The sequence below is a fragment of the Pinus tabuliformis genome, chromosome 5_1, assembly GCF_031772625.1.
Source record: "Pinus tabuliformis cultivar Carrire ecotype Pingquan chromosome 5_1, CPIR1, whole genome shotgun sequence".
Lineage (NCBI taxonomy): Eukaryota > Viridiplantae > Streptophyta > Pinopsida > Pinales > Pinaceae > Pinus > Pinus tabuliformis.
In genome coordinates, this window is record NC_142305.1 from 88,498,680 (window position 1) to 88,516,879 (window position 18,200).

The 18,200-nt window shown below is 41.6% G+C and overlaps 1 non-coding gene across 1 annotated transcript; it reads left to right on the forward strand.

Moving 5' to 3' along the window:
- Positions 1 to 234: 234 nt before the first annotated feature.
- On the forward strand, positions 235 to 306 carry TRNAQ-CUG (transfer RNA glutamine (anticodon CUG)). The gene has a single exon. It is a non-coding gene; the product is annotated as a tRNA-Gln (tRNA).
- Positions 307 to 18,200: the final 17,894 nt, after the last annotated feature.

The window sequence follows — 18,200 nt, forward strand, 5'->3', positions numbered from 1 at the left end:
TACTTCCAGACTGCGGTAATAGAGCGAGTTTGCATAATAATTGAACCGGACTGGAACCGCCATTACAAGCTGAATCATCCTCGATACAGCCCTCGTTGGATATGCTGAAGAGTTATGTGTTGGACCGTTACGATGCGATACGATCCGTAACGTCATATTTATGTGTAACGGCGGATGACTTTTTTTAATTAGTAGTTAATAAATCCGTTGGATATCAATTGCCGTGTATCAAGTGGTTCTATGGTCTAGTGGTCAGGACATTGGACTCTGAATCCAGTAACCCGAGTTCAAATCTCGGTAGAACCTTTCTTTTATGACCCGAGCTACGTTGGAGCTTCCCAAGTTATGGCTTCCGTTTTCGTACGAATTTAAATCTCGGTAGGTTAAATTGTAACCCGAGTTAGATTGTAGCTTCTGCCTCTGTCCTTGGCGAACGACTTAAGTTGTAGGTTCAGTTTTGATACGAGTTTAAATATCGGTAGTTTAAATTGTAAGCCAAGCTAAGTTGTAGCTTCCGCTTTTTGTACTTGGCGAACGACTAACGACTTAGGTTACGGCTTCCGTTTTGTTACGAGCTTAAATCTCTGTGGGTTAAATTGTAAGCCGAGTTAACTTGTAGCTTCCACATCGCCTCCGTTTTGTTACGAGTTAAAATTTTGGTAGGAGCTCTTTTTAATCCGAGTTAAGTTTAAATTTCGGTAGAAGCTCTTTTTAACCCGAGTTAAGTTTAAATTTCGGTAGAAGCTCTTTTTAACCCGAGTTAAGTTTAGCTTCCGCTTTTTTACTTGGCGACTAATCATATGGTTTGATTTTAATTAACATTATGGTTTAGTATTTGTCAAATTGACATTATTACTACTAACACACTAAATGTGCTTAACTATAAGTTTAATAAATAGCTTAAATAAGTTTTATTTTATATATATCTTGAGTGGGCTTAATGCTTAAGAACATGTGTTTCTTCTTAAGAGGTCATAGGTTCAAAACTTGAGAAATATACTCTGTATGTTTTGCTAGACTCTGTGGTCAATACACCAATATTGTTAACCTCATTTATAATTTTATATTCTAAAGAGTTATTTTCACATGTATAAAGTGCTAGCTTGAGTTGGAATTTGAATTAGGAGGTATGTATGCTTTGCTACACTCAGTAGTCAATACTCCAATATTGATAACCTCATTTATAATTTTATATTTTAAGGAGTTATTTTCACATGTATAAAGTGCTAATTTGAGTTGGAATTGGAATTGGGAGGTCAACTACTAAAGTTTAACTTTGGGTCCCTTGTCCCACAAACAAGGGGGTCTCATACACTAATTTGGGGTGACCTTAAAATTAGATAATAATAATATTAATATATTAATTATGCATTCATTCATTTAATATTAATTAATAAAATTAATATTTTTTTTTTCTAAATAAAATTACTCTATTAACATTAAAGGGGTAAAATTACATCTAGACCGTAGTCAAAAACAACTGCCCTGTAGGAGCGGCAGAGAATATCAGAAACACTGCCCATGACAGAGAACTTAGCCGAGAACTAGTATTCAAATCCCACGCAGGGGAACAAGTATTGACCTTCTTACTGAGCTTGCAAAAATTCAAAGAAACATGCAAATTGAACCATATCTTGCAGATGTGAACCCACTTAGCAGCATGAACCAAAATTTGCCCGCTATTATGGGCCGCGTGACAAGTAACAGAGGCAACAGAGAAAGAACTACACATCTGGAGGCTCTTCCACAATTCTGCACCAACCGAACTCAGTCAGAGCCCTTGCACGAGCAGCATCAGTTTCAGAAGGACCAGGAGCCGTCGTTTCCATCACCACGTCCAAGGCATTGTGAATTGGGACCTCCGGAACCTGCAAAGAAAAAGGATTCTGCGCAGAGACAGAGGCAGGGCCCTCCTGATGAGAGCTGGACTCTCCTACCTCCTGGGCTTCTTCATGAAAGAACACCAAGATGTGAGCAGTAATTCTTGGACGATTCAGAGAACAATTGAAGGTGAAAATCGCAGAGCCGAAAGAGGGAGACGACGTGGAGTCTGGAGGGTAATGGCTGGGGAGATGGAAACGCCCTCTCCCACTGCGAGTGTGAGGGTAATGGCCGGCTGAGAGTTCACTGGAGAGGGAGGGAGAATTGGAGGACGGGCTGGAGGGCGCACGCCGAGGAGTACCCCTGCGGCTCCTCATTCTATGGCGAAGACGGGGCATAACGAAGACCGCAGCAACACTATGAAAACAAGACCGTTCAACCACCGCCGCAGAGCTCGGGCTATTCAAATGAGCATCCGAACGAGGGCTGGAGGCCTCCAAAAGAAACCTGGGAGTTGACGGAGGCAGCTTCGCAGGATTGCCCGAGCATAACCAGACCAACAAAGCAACAGACCATAATAGACCATAACCAGACCAGCAAAGCACCAGAGGCTTCAAAGCAATCCCATGGCTGAGCCTATATTTATCGCCCTCCGTCCTGCCTCGAATTGCACCCGCCATAACTACTGCATTGAAGAGAGCCGAGGCCCAGCGCAGACCAGAGCGTGCGGAGGCGATGGGGAAATCAGAGGACAGGCTGGGCGGATCAAAGCCGCTTGAAGTGAAACAAATGCACCCAATGATCCCCAAATGCCACTGTTTATTCTGCATCGGGCGATAATCCATGTGGTACAGGGTAGGCAGGTGTCATCCCACCTCGCCCCACCCCTGTCCCATCACATTAACCAACTGGCTATACACCCGCATCCGGGGGAGCTGCATCCTTTTGGACCAGAATTTTGCATTCCTGTTCTTGTTCATGATTCTGAATTATGTCTAGAGCTCCAGTGAGAAGAGAATGCCCATTTTCCACTCCCAGGTTGGCCAGTAGATCCGCGACCTTGTTGCCTTCCCGTTTAACATGATTGAATATGATTGCTCGGTTGGTGTTGAGTGTTTTTTCTATAGCATCCAGCCTGGCTTCAAGTCTCCAACTGTTGGCGATTTTATGCGCATGAGCTCCATTGAGTAGCTGGTTGGCCAAGTTGATGAGGATTAGGGAGTCACCTTCTATCTCTAGAGGCTGGAAACCATGTTGCTGGGAAAGGAGTAATCCTTGCCAGAGACCCTCCAGCTCAGCTGAGTTATTCGTGTCCCATCCAATGTTGCCGAGGTAAATCAGGAGAGGAGAGCCCTTATGATCTCTGAAAATGCCGCCAAATCCTGCTTTGCCGGGGTTACCCTTAGAAGCTCCATCAAAGTTGAGTTTGAATCTATGCCTTGGAGGGGGGGACCATAAGTGCTTTCTGATATTCATGCTTTCTGAAGGTTTGCAAGTGGGAATTCCTTGAGGGAGTTGTATGTTCCAATTTTCCCATATGGCTACCTCATTTTCCAGCGTGGGAAAGTCATCCGGAAGCCAAGATTGAAGCGCCAAGGTCTCTTTCAGATTGTGACAGAGGTTGCCCCAAATGATTTCTAAAGGAGTGCTTTGGTCTTTGAAAATACGCTTGTTCCTTTCTTTCCATATTGTCCATAGGAGGAGGCTGGGTATTATTCTCCATAAATGGTTGAGAAGTGTGCTTTTATAAGGGCTTTGGTGCCAAAGGCGAATGGAGTTGATAATATCCTCGGACACTCGGCATTTTCTTTGGCATCGAAAACTGGCCTTCTCCCACAGTTGGTTGGCCAGAGAACAGGAGTCCAGGAGATGTTGAAGCGTTTCCTCCTGAGAATGACAGTTGGGACAAATGGAGGGCCCATGAATGTTTCTCTTCCTTAAATTGTCCCAAGTTAAGATCTTTTGGTGCCCAGTGAGCCAGAGAAATAAGGATACTTTGGGCCAAGTACCCAGAGCCCAGATTCTTCCCCAAATAGGATCCAGAGGCGTGGAATCTTGGCATCTAATTTTGTAGGCCTCTTTGGTAGTGAAGGATCCTCTAGGGGTATATCCCCATCTCAAGATATATTTGCCTTCGGAGTATCTAATTCGACGTTTTTGGAGCTCACTCTCCAAGATTTCTTTTGTCTGGTTATCAGCATTTCTGATAAGCCTGTCGGTTTGCTTCCATTGTCTGTACCCTTGTTCTATCTCTGGAGTCCACTGTTGCTTGACTGATTCCTTTTGTTGCTCCTCCCATTCTTGGCAAGGCGACGGGCTGATGATGTTGTTGAGCTTTGGAAGTTGATTCTAGGCATCCGTCCAGAATTGAGCAGTGCTGCCGTTTCTAATTTCCCAAAAGCTGTGTTGTTGGATCAACAAGAAATGGTGTCTAGCCACATTGCAAATTAGCGATCCTTTTTCAGAAGGAGTGAATCTAATAATCTCCTCCGCTGGTCTGTGATTGGCGTATTTGGCTGTCCATATGGCTGCCCAAGGCTTATTGGGCGCAGAGAGCCATTGCCACCAAATTTTTGTGCCCATGATTTCGTTACTATGATTAGGGTCTCGCAGACCTATGCCCCCTTTTTCCTTTGGCTTGCATGTTGTAGTCCATTTGACAAGGGCCCATTTACGATTTGTACCATATGCCCCCCAAAGAAAATTGCGCTGAAGATCTTTGATTCTTTTAAGAACCCATTTAGGCGCTGCCAGAATTGAGAAGAGATAGAGGGGCATTGCCTGAAGCACAGCTTTGATTAGCACTAATCTACTAGCTATGTTCAGAGTTCTGTGAGTCCACAAAGTGAGACGAGATTCAAGTTTATTCAAGAGCATACGCCAGGAGGCGTGCTTGATTGCAGAGTCTATAAGGGGAGCGCCCAAGTAATTGGAAGGTAGGGAGGCTATGGAAAAGCCTAGAATGTGGGCAATAGCCTGTTGAGTAATAGGAGGGGTGTGAAAAAAGAAAATCTGCGATTTGGCTTTATTTATGCTTGTTCCTGAAGCGTCAGAGAAATCCTTCAGGAGGGATTTAAAGATGGAGGCTTCCTGAACATATGGGTACCCGAAAAGCATGTTGTCATCAACGAATTGTTGATGAGTAGTGGCGGAGAATTGTGAATGGAAATTCCTATCGTTGCTTTCGTAATCATGACTGGTTCAGTATCGCGCGGTCCTTCTAAAGGGTCTAGGGGCACTGCTACATTTAGTGATTTCTTCTCAAATATCATCTTCCGCTTCTTCAAATTGATTAACCCATTCATGTTAGTGGCCCAATTAAATTCCAAGGAGCACAAGGTAGGGATCGATGTCATCCACAATCTCTATCACTTTGAAATCAACCAATGCACTCGCACCCTCAATATCCACTATCACTCCCTGCAATCTTCCCATGGGGATGCTTTTCCGCTGATTTTCCATCCTTAACTGAATCAGAGATCACTGCACCGCAGGTCTCCCCATCTTTCCCATGTCTATTTAGGCAGAACATTCATGTCTAACCCCAGATCCAGGATTACTTGGTCCATTTCATATTCTCCTATCTGTGCAGTGAGCCTCATCTCACACCCCATTCTGGCCCTATGCTTACTAATCTTCCTGAATATGTGTGATCCACCTGGATCGTTTTCCTTCCCAGAACACTTATTTATCAATTCCTGTAGTCCTTTCATAGCCTTGCTATCACGCAGGAGCTTCATACAGGTCTCCAAGAAAGTAGTAAGCATGGAAGGATCCATATCTTCATCTGGCTTATCCTAACTTTCTAAAGTAGAGGCCTCAGCGAAGCTTTTCTTTGCTTCCATAAATGTTTCTCGTGCACGCTTTAGATAAATTTGACCTCATTTTCTCGTACTTTGCGGACCCATTCACTTTCTTTGGGTTGCTTCCCCTTATCTTCGCCACTTTTCATCCCACTCCGCAGCACAATATTTACTTTGGGATCCCCTTCGCGAGGCTCAGCCCTCATCATCTACCGGTTCTGAGTCAGTTGTGGAGGCTATGCCCCTTTTTCATGTATCTTAGCTAGCAATATCAGGCAATCTTCAGTTGCGTGGTCAAACTGAGTACAATACCGGCATGATAGACACATCGGATTCGGGAAATCTCATGTGTAGTGTCCTGGTCCTCCACAGTTGTAACAAATGACCTGCCCTCGACCTCTACCAGGTCCTCCTCCACCTCGGCCTCGTCCATGCCCCTAGTATTTTCCTCGCGCTCCTCTAGCACCTTGGTCTGGAGGTCGTATTTCTACCTACACCCTATAGGCAGGCATTTTATCCATCATTAACTCATAACTACGACAATTGTGCTCATCATGACCCACTGATTGACAGAAGTTGCAGAAGAGTTGTTACAGTGGTTGTACAAACTTTTGCAACAAGTGGCAATTGTCTGTCACATATTTTCCAGCTACTTGACATATAGCACACCATAGAATTGACCCTGTACTTGGCCCTGCTGGAGCTTCCAGCCTTAGAGGCATTGGTCCCCCCTCTGCAACATAATTTTCAAAGACTGGATAGTGATATTTTTCATGCCCTTGACCTTTTCACTTCAGGCACCAAACTTCTTCGCACACCTCTGGCCAAGTTGTTCTATATTTCTTCAGACTCTGCATTTCTAGGTAAAGTTTCTACAACTACACATGAATCTGTTGAACCCCTAGATTAGCATCTTGCATCAGTGTCTCATGCAATCTCATCACAATTTCTAGGTCTTCTGCCTAGGTCCAATTCTTTTGTTGTGATAGCGCAACTCTTAGATGAGGCAAGAGCAAAGCCACAAACCATTCACGGTGCTTCCCATCTATCAGATTCGTGTTAGCTTTGCAGATTGTACACTTCAATCTCTGTTCCAGATCCCAGGGTGTCTTGCTAGGCTTCATCATGATCTCTTTGAATCCCACAATTTATTGCACTTTAGACTTAGGTCTATTGAATTCCTTATTCAGCGCAGTCTGGATATTTGCAATGTAGATGTCAGGTTATCAATGCAGTACTTAATGTACCACATTAGGGCATGACCCTGGAAATCACTAACCAACATTACTTTCTTCATTTGATCATCCGTGATACTCTGAGCTTCCAATGTAGCCTTCGCGACAAACCAAAACTGGTCTGAGTCTTCATTTCCCAAGCCCTTGAACACAAGTAGCTTTACTGAGTTCGCCATACTAAACGATGGTGCAGGTGTTGGTGGTGTAGGCGAAGGTGTATGTGGCAGAGGTGAATATGGAGGCGATGTGGGTGGATGGGGTATTCGCGGGAACCCTTGCTTTATCAACTGAACAATGCTCTGCGGAGAAGCCTGTGCTTCCTCGTCGTCACTCAGAGGAGGTTTAATTAGTGAGCTATATTTAGGGCCTGTTTTCCCTCTTTTCCTGAATTTCCTTACACCTCTCTTAGCCCCAAACATAAAGGTAGTTTCATAAACTACTTTTCTCACAATAGCATCTTAATCCAAGTATTTAAATACTTTAAATACTTACCTAGCGACCCCTTGAAGAAGTGATGCTCTGCTTCATTGTAAATGACCGAGGTATCAACCGTGAATTCTGTCACGAACCCTCCTATGATATGATCGAGCCAATGATAGAAAACACGTGAAATCTTATCTTCAGATGCTTCTAATCTCCACACTAACTCTGGGGTCCAGACTATTGGATCATCAAGCCTCCACCTTCCCTAGTTGTTTGCCAATTTTGCAATCCACTCCTACAACTCGACCGGGAAGGAACAGAAGAAGATCTCATGTATATCTGTGTATAGGTATTTGTCCAACCATTTTTCTTTCATCAATCGTGAATTCTTGTGCTCTTGTGCCATGAATTCGTGGATCTTCCTATCCAAACAGTCTTTGATATCTTTCTTAGTTGGATTCCATTGATGCGACATCACACATCTCTTTTATGCAAATCCCAGTCTTGGCAACAGAACCATTTGTTGGCTTGATAGGCCCTAACCTAGGTTCAACATTAATTAGCCAAGAAAATACTTACACTACTGGCCCTTTCAACATCAATCTGTGGAGCGTGGACTGAAGTCTCACCTAAAGTAGTATGGGGGGATGCAGGAACCAAGTTTCTGCACATTGAGATGGTAGTGATGTCGTTTTATACCCTAACCCTTCCTTCGTGCATATCGATAAGACCTTTAGGGCTTATCGATATACTTCTCTTATTCGGCTTCGAGACCTTCGCGGAGGTCTGCGATCATCCTTCATGTACCCTAAATAGGCAATTCAAACACATACACGCCTCTGTGACTACTCTTATTATTGTACTTACCCAGATTAGCTTAAGTGGTGGATAACTCCAACATGCATTATGATTATCTTCTCATAAACATATATTCTTACTTGTGTTCATATAACAGAGTAAAACACATAGATTCATGCATCAATATAGCATTAAATCATAAACCCAGTATTCAACATAACATAATCGCATATATTAATAACAGAAGTAAAATAGCTCATACACAGGTATTTCCATAATAGTTCTATTTATTGATGTTCAAATCTCTTTTACAGACTCTGACTACCCTGCGCACACAACTGCAAGGGTTCGCGCACTCGATTGCAGACTTCTACCCTAGGCCTCTGCACACACAGTTGCAGGGCCTCTTTCCTACGCTAAGACTTTTCGCTCTTAGCTTTCACAAACCCATTACATTCATCAATTGCCAAAAACTACCAAGAACTACCTTAGACTCTTCTAAGACTCTCCTTTTTATGCATTCCCATGGTCCGCAGACCAAGGGTGGATCTCATAAAGCCAAAAAAAGTTACCTAATCTAAGGGCAGAAACCCTTGACGACTCTTTACATCTTCACACTCCGCAACCACAAATTGTGGAGACTTTACAATATTTATACAAAACTCAGGCCTTTAGCCCCAAAACTTAGGCTTTTAACCCCAAAATTGACCCTAGGAGACCCATTCCCAACACTGTTACACAATGATGAATTTATAGTTAATGTTCAATTCTGGATAGGGAAACTATGGCCTGCACATACAATGCACGATAACCTTGAAACAACTGGTAGAACCTCAAGTTCACAATTAAATTTGGATTGGGTGAATTGCATGATTCATACTTGGACACCAACAATGTCCACACTTGTTCCACTCTCACACTTCCCTCCAATAGTCCACAGGTGACCAATCCTAGTATAGCATCCACTCCTAGTTAGGGCATCCAACTCCTATGGAGACCCTTCCTCTTGGGTGCCAACAAACTTCACGAAATTTGTCCACACTAGGATCGATCCAACTAGAATCTAATCAACATGAAACCATCACATACCTCTCTAATCATTGTTTGTCAACACTATTGTAGGTCTCTCCCACTGGTTAGGGTTTGAACTACACCACAACAGTAACCTTTCCTCATGTCCAGGACTCCCTTTTCTGTTGTGGTCTTCCTTTCCTATCTTCAATCCACAATCTTCTTGAGGTCTGGGCGAAATCTAGCCTTAAACAACCCTTATCAGCTGTCTATTCAAATAAGTCAATGCCTGTGGCCTTCTTGTAGCTACAAGAAGCCTTATTACCTGCCTACTTCAAGGAAAAGAGGCATGAAACATACCTATTTGTGCCTCCAATGGTTATAGCTGAAGAAAAGGAGAAGATACACACTTAAAATTATGCCTAGAATTCCACTCAAGCATGTCACTTACTTCTGTTACTCGACAGACATGTGAAACCCACCCAAACAAGACGAAAACAATCCTCCTCCACTTCATCCTTCTTCCCTCTTGAGTTGTGGCTTCCTTAGGAAGGTATTCTTACGAAAGATGCACTTTAGATACTCTAAATGAGCCTCACATACCTTCTATTTATACACATGATAAGGGTCAATGAATATACATGTCTCTTGGATAAATCATTCAAGCCTACATGACTTGAGTGCCCAACAACCCATTGTCAACTTCAAAAATTCATAACTCCATTTCTATAACTCATAATCAACTGATTTTCATTGTGTCGGATTTGTAACGACAAGAGATATAATCCTCATCCATGACATGTCAAAATGTGTCCATGGTTTTGGCCCAAATCACGATGGGTGACAAACCCCAAGCTCGGGTTTCAAGCCCACAAGGCCACTTATGGAGCTCCTTCCTCCAAACCCTCTATCCTCAAGGCTTAGATTACCTCCCAAGCTATAGAAATCAACATTCCCTCTTAACGATGGAGGTACTTCCAATACTAGGAAGTAACCATCATCATATAGCGACACTAGCCCACAGCCATTCGTGCAGCATACACTGTAGAATGAAACTGACAACCTCAATGTTGAATCTACCTCATCACATCTGAACCTAAAGGTCCCAAACCTCCATAGGGCTTCTCCCTCTGAGGCTAAACTCTCTCTAAGCCTACACAATCTCCACTGGCTCAGTCCTGTGAGCACTCATCCTCCTCGATCAAATAAAACTCATGCAAATCCCTCCTATCTCGGATATGCAACATCACGATCCGATGAAGACTCTAGCCTGCCAATATCTAGTTTGTCAAAATAATCCATCTCAATCATGTTTATCTCATCCATGCCAAAGAAATCCTTCATTTGTCCCAACCATCCATGGCGAGACATAAGAAGTCCACGATCTGCAAAACTCCACACAACATACTGAAGTGCACTAGATCTCCCACCGATCCATTAGAACTCCCAGCCCATCTCACCATGTAGTCTATCGATACCACATCTCCATGTCTTCATTTGAACCCTCTGTTCCATGATCTAGATACCCACAAATCCCTATGATTTTCTTTATTGTGCACACTCTAATTCACTATCCCTCAAAGTTGCTCAAATACGCTTTGATACCATGTTGTTTTTCCACGATCTTGGGTCTAGGATCAAATCCTAGAATATCTGATGCTACCAAACCAAGAATCACAACACTAGTAGTTTGCACAATGGAATATAAACAATAGTAAATCTACTAGTGCACAAAATATGGAAACCTTTTTACAATTTTCTACCCAACTTCGTTATATTAATCAACATATAATACAACAGTCTAGGGATCTCGTACCAGGGATAATGGCCCTCATATATCCACCAGTACAAGATACAAAACTGGGGCTTTTTTTCAGTCCATCGACAACCAAACTACCCTCAACAAGATATTTTGACCATCTGGCTGTCACATTCTCTCTCAACTCCTCTCTTTCGTACCCTGTACCTGCCTGGTCCCTCGGCTCTCGATCTGCAACTCCTACCTCTATCAATGCTCCAAGTCCATCTAGCCACTAAACTTATGATGTCAGTTTTCTCTCTATTTGTTCCTTAGTCCATCAAGGGCACAACACATCGAGACTCCTGTTGAGTTGTTCACAACTTCGTTTGTGAATAACTCTCAATATGCTCATTGCTACTCCTCAACTACTTAGGGACATCAGCCCACTATGGTCTTCCTGTGTTTCTACAATGAAGACCAACATAGGGCATAGAGGTTTTCCACCTATCATTGCAATATTTCCATCTCCTACAATGAAAATAGGATAGGAGGATTTCTTGTCATCTAATGTAGATGTCCATCTCGACACACAAGTCAAGGGTCACTCAAACTACTCCTGGCTGACCAAGCCCTTGAGTTCCAACAACTGCCACTCTAGCAACCATCTAGGTCCATGAAGATGGTGCACACCGGGCTCCAACTTGGGTACTATCACATTTTCCTCTAGCAGCCCATAAATGCCCAATCCATGTCCACACTTTTTCCACTCTCATGCTTCCCTCCAACAATCCACGAGTGATGAATCCTATTGTAGTATCTACTCCTAGTTAGGGCATCCAACACCTATGGAGACCCTTCGTCTTGGGTGCCAAAATACTTCACCAAATATTTCCACACTAGGAATGATCCAACTAGCATCTGATCAACATGAAAGCATTACATACCTCTCCAATCATGGGTTGACAACAGTGTTTTAGGTTTGTCCCACTGGTTAGGGATGCAACTACACCACAACAAACACCTTCAGGCCTTTGATACCCATTTCTTTAGCAACACTCAAGCCCAGAGTCAAAGCTTCGTACTCTTCGATGTTGTTTGTGACCTGAAAGATGAATTTGAAAGATAAATGAATATATTCCTGTGTTGGGGACACAAGGACTACGCCTACCCCTGCAGCTTCTTTAAAGAAAGCCACATCAAAAAACATATCCCAAATCTATGGGTTTTCTTCCTTACCGATCTGGAAAACTGGTTTCCTAAGCTGCATGGAGGCCAACTAAGATTCTTCAATATGAAGGATACAAGCTCCAAAATCAGTGTCGATAGCATATATGGGAGGATTGGTGGGATTCTTTTCATCCCTGATTATATAAGCCAACTGTGCCTCTCTGTATAATCTCTTGCTCTCACCTCTGAAAACTGGGACAGTAGCATAAGATAGATCATTCTGTAATGATCCACCTAGTCTCTTAATCCAACCTCTGGAAAGTAACATGCCAAACTTGGGGGGTACATCTACTACCACAATATCCTTCATCATGCTTTTCATGGGCAGTTGAGAAAAAGTGATGGCTAGGTCATTGATTAATCCCAGACATTTCACTTTTCTAGAGTCAAAAGAGAACAGGTCATGATAAGGCTTGGTAATGTCCAGACCTAGCTCATCCATGACAGTCTTGGGAATTAGATTATGGCTGGCTCCAATGTCCAGAAGGCTGTTGTGAAGGACTTTATCATGAATAGTCAAAGAGACATAAAATGATGGGGAGTTTTATTCACAATTTTCAATCATTACGCTAAGAATAACAACTCGCTTTTCATCTTGGAGATTCACACAATCAGTGGAGGCTTGGATAGCTTTAGGCTCAAGGGCCTCGAGGATGGATCTTTTGAAGGACTCATTCTTCATTAGTTCAATCAGAGGCATAGATATTCTTAGCTTCTAAATTTCTAATTAAAAGGAGAAGGGGATTTTTCAAGACCTCTTACCTCATGAGCTGGAGCGTTGAGGTTAATGGGATTAACTGTTGGTTGCTTCTGCTTATTAGCTAGTTGTACTATAGGGACAGTAGCTCTTTGAACAGGAGTTCCCTTGGCATTATTTTCCTTTGACCTCAGATCATATCTTTGTTGACCTATATTTTGTAGAGGAGCTTCACCATCCCATTCTTGGTTAATCTAGTCATTGACTAATGACCTTTGATAGGCAACTGAGGTCAAAAAGGAAGCATTGCCTTTGTCTTCCAGACAATGGATCTCATCCTCTTCTTCAAACTGCTCTTCTTCCATGACTATAGTTTGAAAAGGAGCCCTCACCCTTTGGTCTTCATTTGCATCTTTGTTTCTTTGCAAAATCTGCAACTGCTCATTAGTTCTTCTATATGGATTCAGATTTGGATTTCTAGGAGCAAAGGTATTAGGAGCTCTCCCTTTCCCTGGGTGCTGCTCAACCTCTAATTTGGAGATTTTAGAGGCTAATGACTCGATCATTTTGGTCATTTTATCTATCTTAGGATCAAAGGATGATGATGACTCGCCCCTATGTCTTCTTCTATCAACATTTCCCTTGAGCTTCTCTGTAGCCATGATGTTTGATTCCACTTCCAAGGCAGCATCCTGCATGTCAGCCAAAGTGGCACATCACCTCTCTCTCAACAGTAGGCAGGAGTCAGAATCAAAAGCACTTGCATAGATGAGTTTTGCAGATGTAGTAGTGCATTTTACTTCAGCTAGAATCTTGTTTTACATACAGTTAAACCTCTTATTGAAATCAGACAACAACTCAACATTTTCTCTCTTTAAGTTTCCAAACTCAGTGTGGTAGTAGAGGAGGTCCTTTTTATCCCCCCAATGCTTTAGGAATGCATCATATAAAGCTTCAATATATGCTATAGATCTAGGGGTAAGTTCTCTAAACCATTTTATAGCCTCTCCATCTAGGCTCTGGACAAAGACTCTCATCCACACATCATCTTCACTAATGTCCAGATTATCAACATAGCTATAGAATGACTCAAGATGTTCTTCAGCAGTAACACCTTCAGTCCCAGTGAAATTAGGCCTATATTTCTGATATTCTCTATTATGCATGGCATTCAAAGGAGTGGGCAGTATTAGAGGTCCATACCTAGCAGCTATGACTCTTACCATTTTGGTAGGTGCTTGTGGACTTGCCATAGTTGTGGTGGCTAAAAGAGTACTCGTAGTCTGAATGATAGAGGGCTAAGGAGTGACTGACAGGACTAAAGGAGTATGATGGATAGAAGGTAAGGTTTCCTTTGGGCTTGAAGCAAAAAGAGAACCTAAAGAATAAGGAGCTTTATGAATCTCTGAGAGTTTTTCTTCACTACTAGTATTAGACGCTATACTCACAACATGTATTTGTTCTATTACAAACCTTTCTTGAAGAGATATAGGAGATTGTTTAGGTTTACCTGAACCTGATGCTCCTTTCTACAATACCTTTCTCTCTTTGATGGTTTTTCAAGATCAGGCATTGGTTAGCTTGTAGATCTTGAGGATTTCTCCGAGTATGCCTCACAAACTGAGCCAAAAATATGAAGTGGAGTCGCCAAGAGGTTCGACCTCCAGTAGAGTCGCCAAATAGATGATTACAACCAAAAATGTGCCCAGACTTTGTCTATCATCAAAGCTAGATCTATGTCGTTTCCCAGGGAAGTTGAGCTTAAGTTTCCTTTCCCCGGCAATGATGCCAATTATGTTAGCACTCCAAGAAACTCTCCTAGGTTGCAACTCGGAGATGCCTGGTAACATGTAATCTTCAATATTGTTCTCAAAACTATTGGAATGGATGATGGTTTGGATCAAGTTAGATGACTATTTCAGCTCTATTCCCACTCAAGGAATGCATGAACACCCTCAAAAACACAAGGCTTTAAACCACTAATGCTCAATAGTTTATAGATTTAATGGATAGATGGATAATACTAACTATATCAGCAGATTGCATATAAACAAAAATGAATGACTAGCTATAGGCAGCAAAAGGGAATACTGGTTGTACTGGCAGAAGCATATATGACCACATATGAATGGTTAGCTATAGGCAGCAAAGAATCTTGCAAATCTAATTTATTAAAGCAGAGATAAGATGGCAATTATCTGGCCTTAAACACAAAGAAACATCAACAAAAGTGTTCAAGTGCAAGCATAGAACAACAAAGAGAATGGAAGTTGAACATATAATGGTAAAATAGGCTTATATTTCTAGAATGAAGATGAGGAGCTTAAAAGAACGGAGGAGGAATAATCTCCAAAAGTTGAATCTATAATAAATCTTACTAACATCTATTTATAGTATGTTTATAATGCTCTTGAGCTTCTCTAGAAGGCTCGAAGTCTTAATCTACCTGATATGCATTATATAACTGCTTTGATGCCCTCTAGGCAAGCATGGCATGGTGGTTTTTCTTCCTTCTGATAGAGGAATAACCGCATTCAGATATTTTGGGTAGTCGTTGCACTGTCTGGGAGCTCTCTAATGCTCAATCTGCTCCATAATGTTTGTTGGTGTGGTGGTTGCTCTGTCTGTGTTGTTGATGCTCCTTGATCTTATTTGATTTGAGTTGCAGCGTGTTGTGGGCCTTCTCTTTCCCTTTCCAGGCTCTTGTTTCCTAGAAATATGTCTCCCGCACTCTATTATATGGTGCAATGGGTCTTTGGGCCCGTATATCCCTCTAAATGGCCCCTTTTTATTAATACAGGATTATTTTCTGTTTAAAACAGAAAACGTAGTGGTACTGAGACATCCCACCACTCTTTGTCCTTTTCGGACTTCAAAATCCTTAGATTATAGTTGATTCTCCTCTTGGGTCCGCCCTTGCAGTAATAACCCATCTCCACCATTGATCTAGGAATCCTAGATCCAACAGTGATTGATTCATTTCGGGCGCCTCTTTTGTACTGGAGTTAACTGCCCGATGAGGGTAGTTTTCTCTCTCCTCGCCTTGGATACATGACAGAAGCTGTATGGAATCGGGCGAAACTCGACCTAAACCACTTACCGCCCATGGCCCGCTCGAAATCCTACCTATTTTGATTTTTTATTTATATTGGAAATATGCCGAATCGTTGAAATTTTATGAGAAAACTGCCCTAGCGGACTTCAAATATCATATATCATTGCAATAGCAAGGCCTCAAGGCTTCCTTTGTATTTCGTTGAAATAACAAAAATACATAAAAACATTAAAATATGGCTTTCCCCGGACCTGAAACATTATATAATATCATTCCCGAAACCCATCGGGTCCGGGTTGTATCACTATCAGCGTTGTCATGTGTTCCTTTGTATTTCGTTTAAACAACGAAATACATTAAAATTTATTGAAAAATGCTTGGGAGCGAATCTGAAATTTTATATATTTCAACACATAATACCTTCGGGTCCAGGTATCGGGTCATCCATCTTTCTATGCATAGGCCCTGCCCCTTGGTTGGTGCCGATAGCGATATCGTTCCTGCCCCAGGCCTTTTTATATATATCACAAATGCTTCCCACCAATGCGACCCACCAATCTGATCATCAGCGATCGCTGATTAGTGGTGTCATGTGCCCGCCTGTAAACCTGTCACCTCCACTAATACTTCCGCAAATATGCAATTTACCGCTTAGATCTGGACCGTTGATCGGCCAGATATAACGGCTACTGTGCGATGCCCAGATTAAGCCTATGGAAATGCTTTTTCATGGTTTTAGAGTGCTTTGAGCCTCCCAATCGTGAATTTCTACCCTTCCAAGGGCTTTCCTCTTGCGCCGATTTTGATCATTAGATGATCTTTGAGCCAAAATTGAAAATGTCGAGTCCATTAATGGATCCATTTGCGGGCCTTTTGTCAGTGAAGCTAACAAGCATCTCTAAGTGTACTTTCCCGGGTTGATAAAGGAATTAAGAGCTTAACTTACCTTAGTAAGTAAAGACCAAACATTTTGGCGCTGTTGCTGAGGAGGTGAAACTAGAAAGATTAAAAAAAAAAAAAAAACTTAAAATCAACAAAACAACAAAAACATAGATTTAAATTTAAATTTCAATCATGTTTATTTGTCTCTAGGTTTAAGGATGAGAAAGGAATATACACAAAAACCCCCCAACCAACAACTAATCCAACATTAGGAGAAGAACCATTAGAAAATATTGAGTACACAACACCAACTAGAAACGTTACTGTGGAAAAAATTGAGGGAAAACAAAGATCAGGCCAAAGACTCACTCCCATTGAAAGACAAATCCTAGTAGCTCATGAAGCAAAGAAAAGATATATACCTGAGACTTCTACAGTAGGGAAATTAAAAGAGAGTAGTACAAAAATCCAACAACCTATCTTTGAACAAATTTTCCCTCGAGAACTAAAACAAGAAGTAGAGATAGAAACCTTAGACAAATCACAAATTACAATGGCTAAAGACAGAGGATCCAAAGGACCTACACCTGAACAACTAAGAGAGTATGAGAGACAAATGGAGGAAAGGAGAAGAAAAAGGAAGAGTGAAGAAAAACAAGGAAATGATAGTCTGTTTGGAGGAAATCCAAGTCCACCAGAAACAAAGGAATCCACATTTAAATTTCCAATTCAAGATAGAGGAGAGTGTATGGATGAGGAAATTAAAAAAAATATATCGCCATCTGTATTACCAAACTTTTATGGTATGGCATCCGAAGACGCAGACTCGTTTTTATTAGAATTTTAGATAGTATGCTGAACCTATGGATATACCGATAATGCACATAGACTTCGACCTTTTCTTGCTACCTTAAAAGCAACAACACTTAGGTGTTTCATGGGATTAGGTGAACATTCAATCACTGATTGGGATGACATGAGAAATATCTTTTTGAAAAAGTATCAACCTTACTACCGATCAAAATATTCTAAAGATGACATCTTTAGAATTAATCAACAAGAAGACGAGACCTTAGAGGAATATTTGGAAAGAGTCCCGTATAATCTACAAAAATAAAAACATAGAACCATGTCTATTGATCTTATTCGAACAATCTTTCTTGAAGGCATCCGGGATGAGTATCTAGGTGACTACAATATCATGGGTAAAGGGGACATTTCCAATTTATCTTTTGATGATATTTTTTACTTGTGTTAAAAGTACTCTAGGATTAGGGCAAGAAATGGAAAAAGAGCCATGACATCAAAGATCACAAAATTTGCTACAGGAAATATTACTAGAGTTGAACTAGGCAATCTATTTGAAGATTTCAAAACAGACCTTCTAAGTACTTTGGGGAACCAAATAGACACTTTGAAAACAAAGAAAAGACAAGATGAACAAGAGCAAGAATTATCTATATTCTATCCCAAATGTAGATGGAAACATGCTTTGAAAGAATGTCCT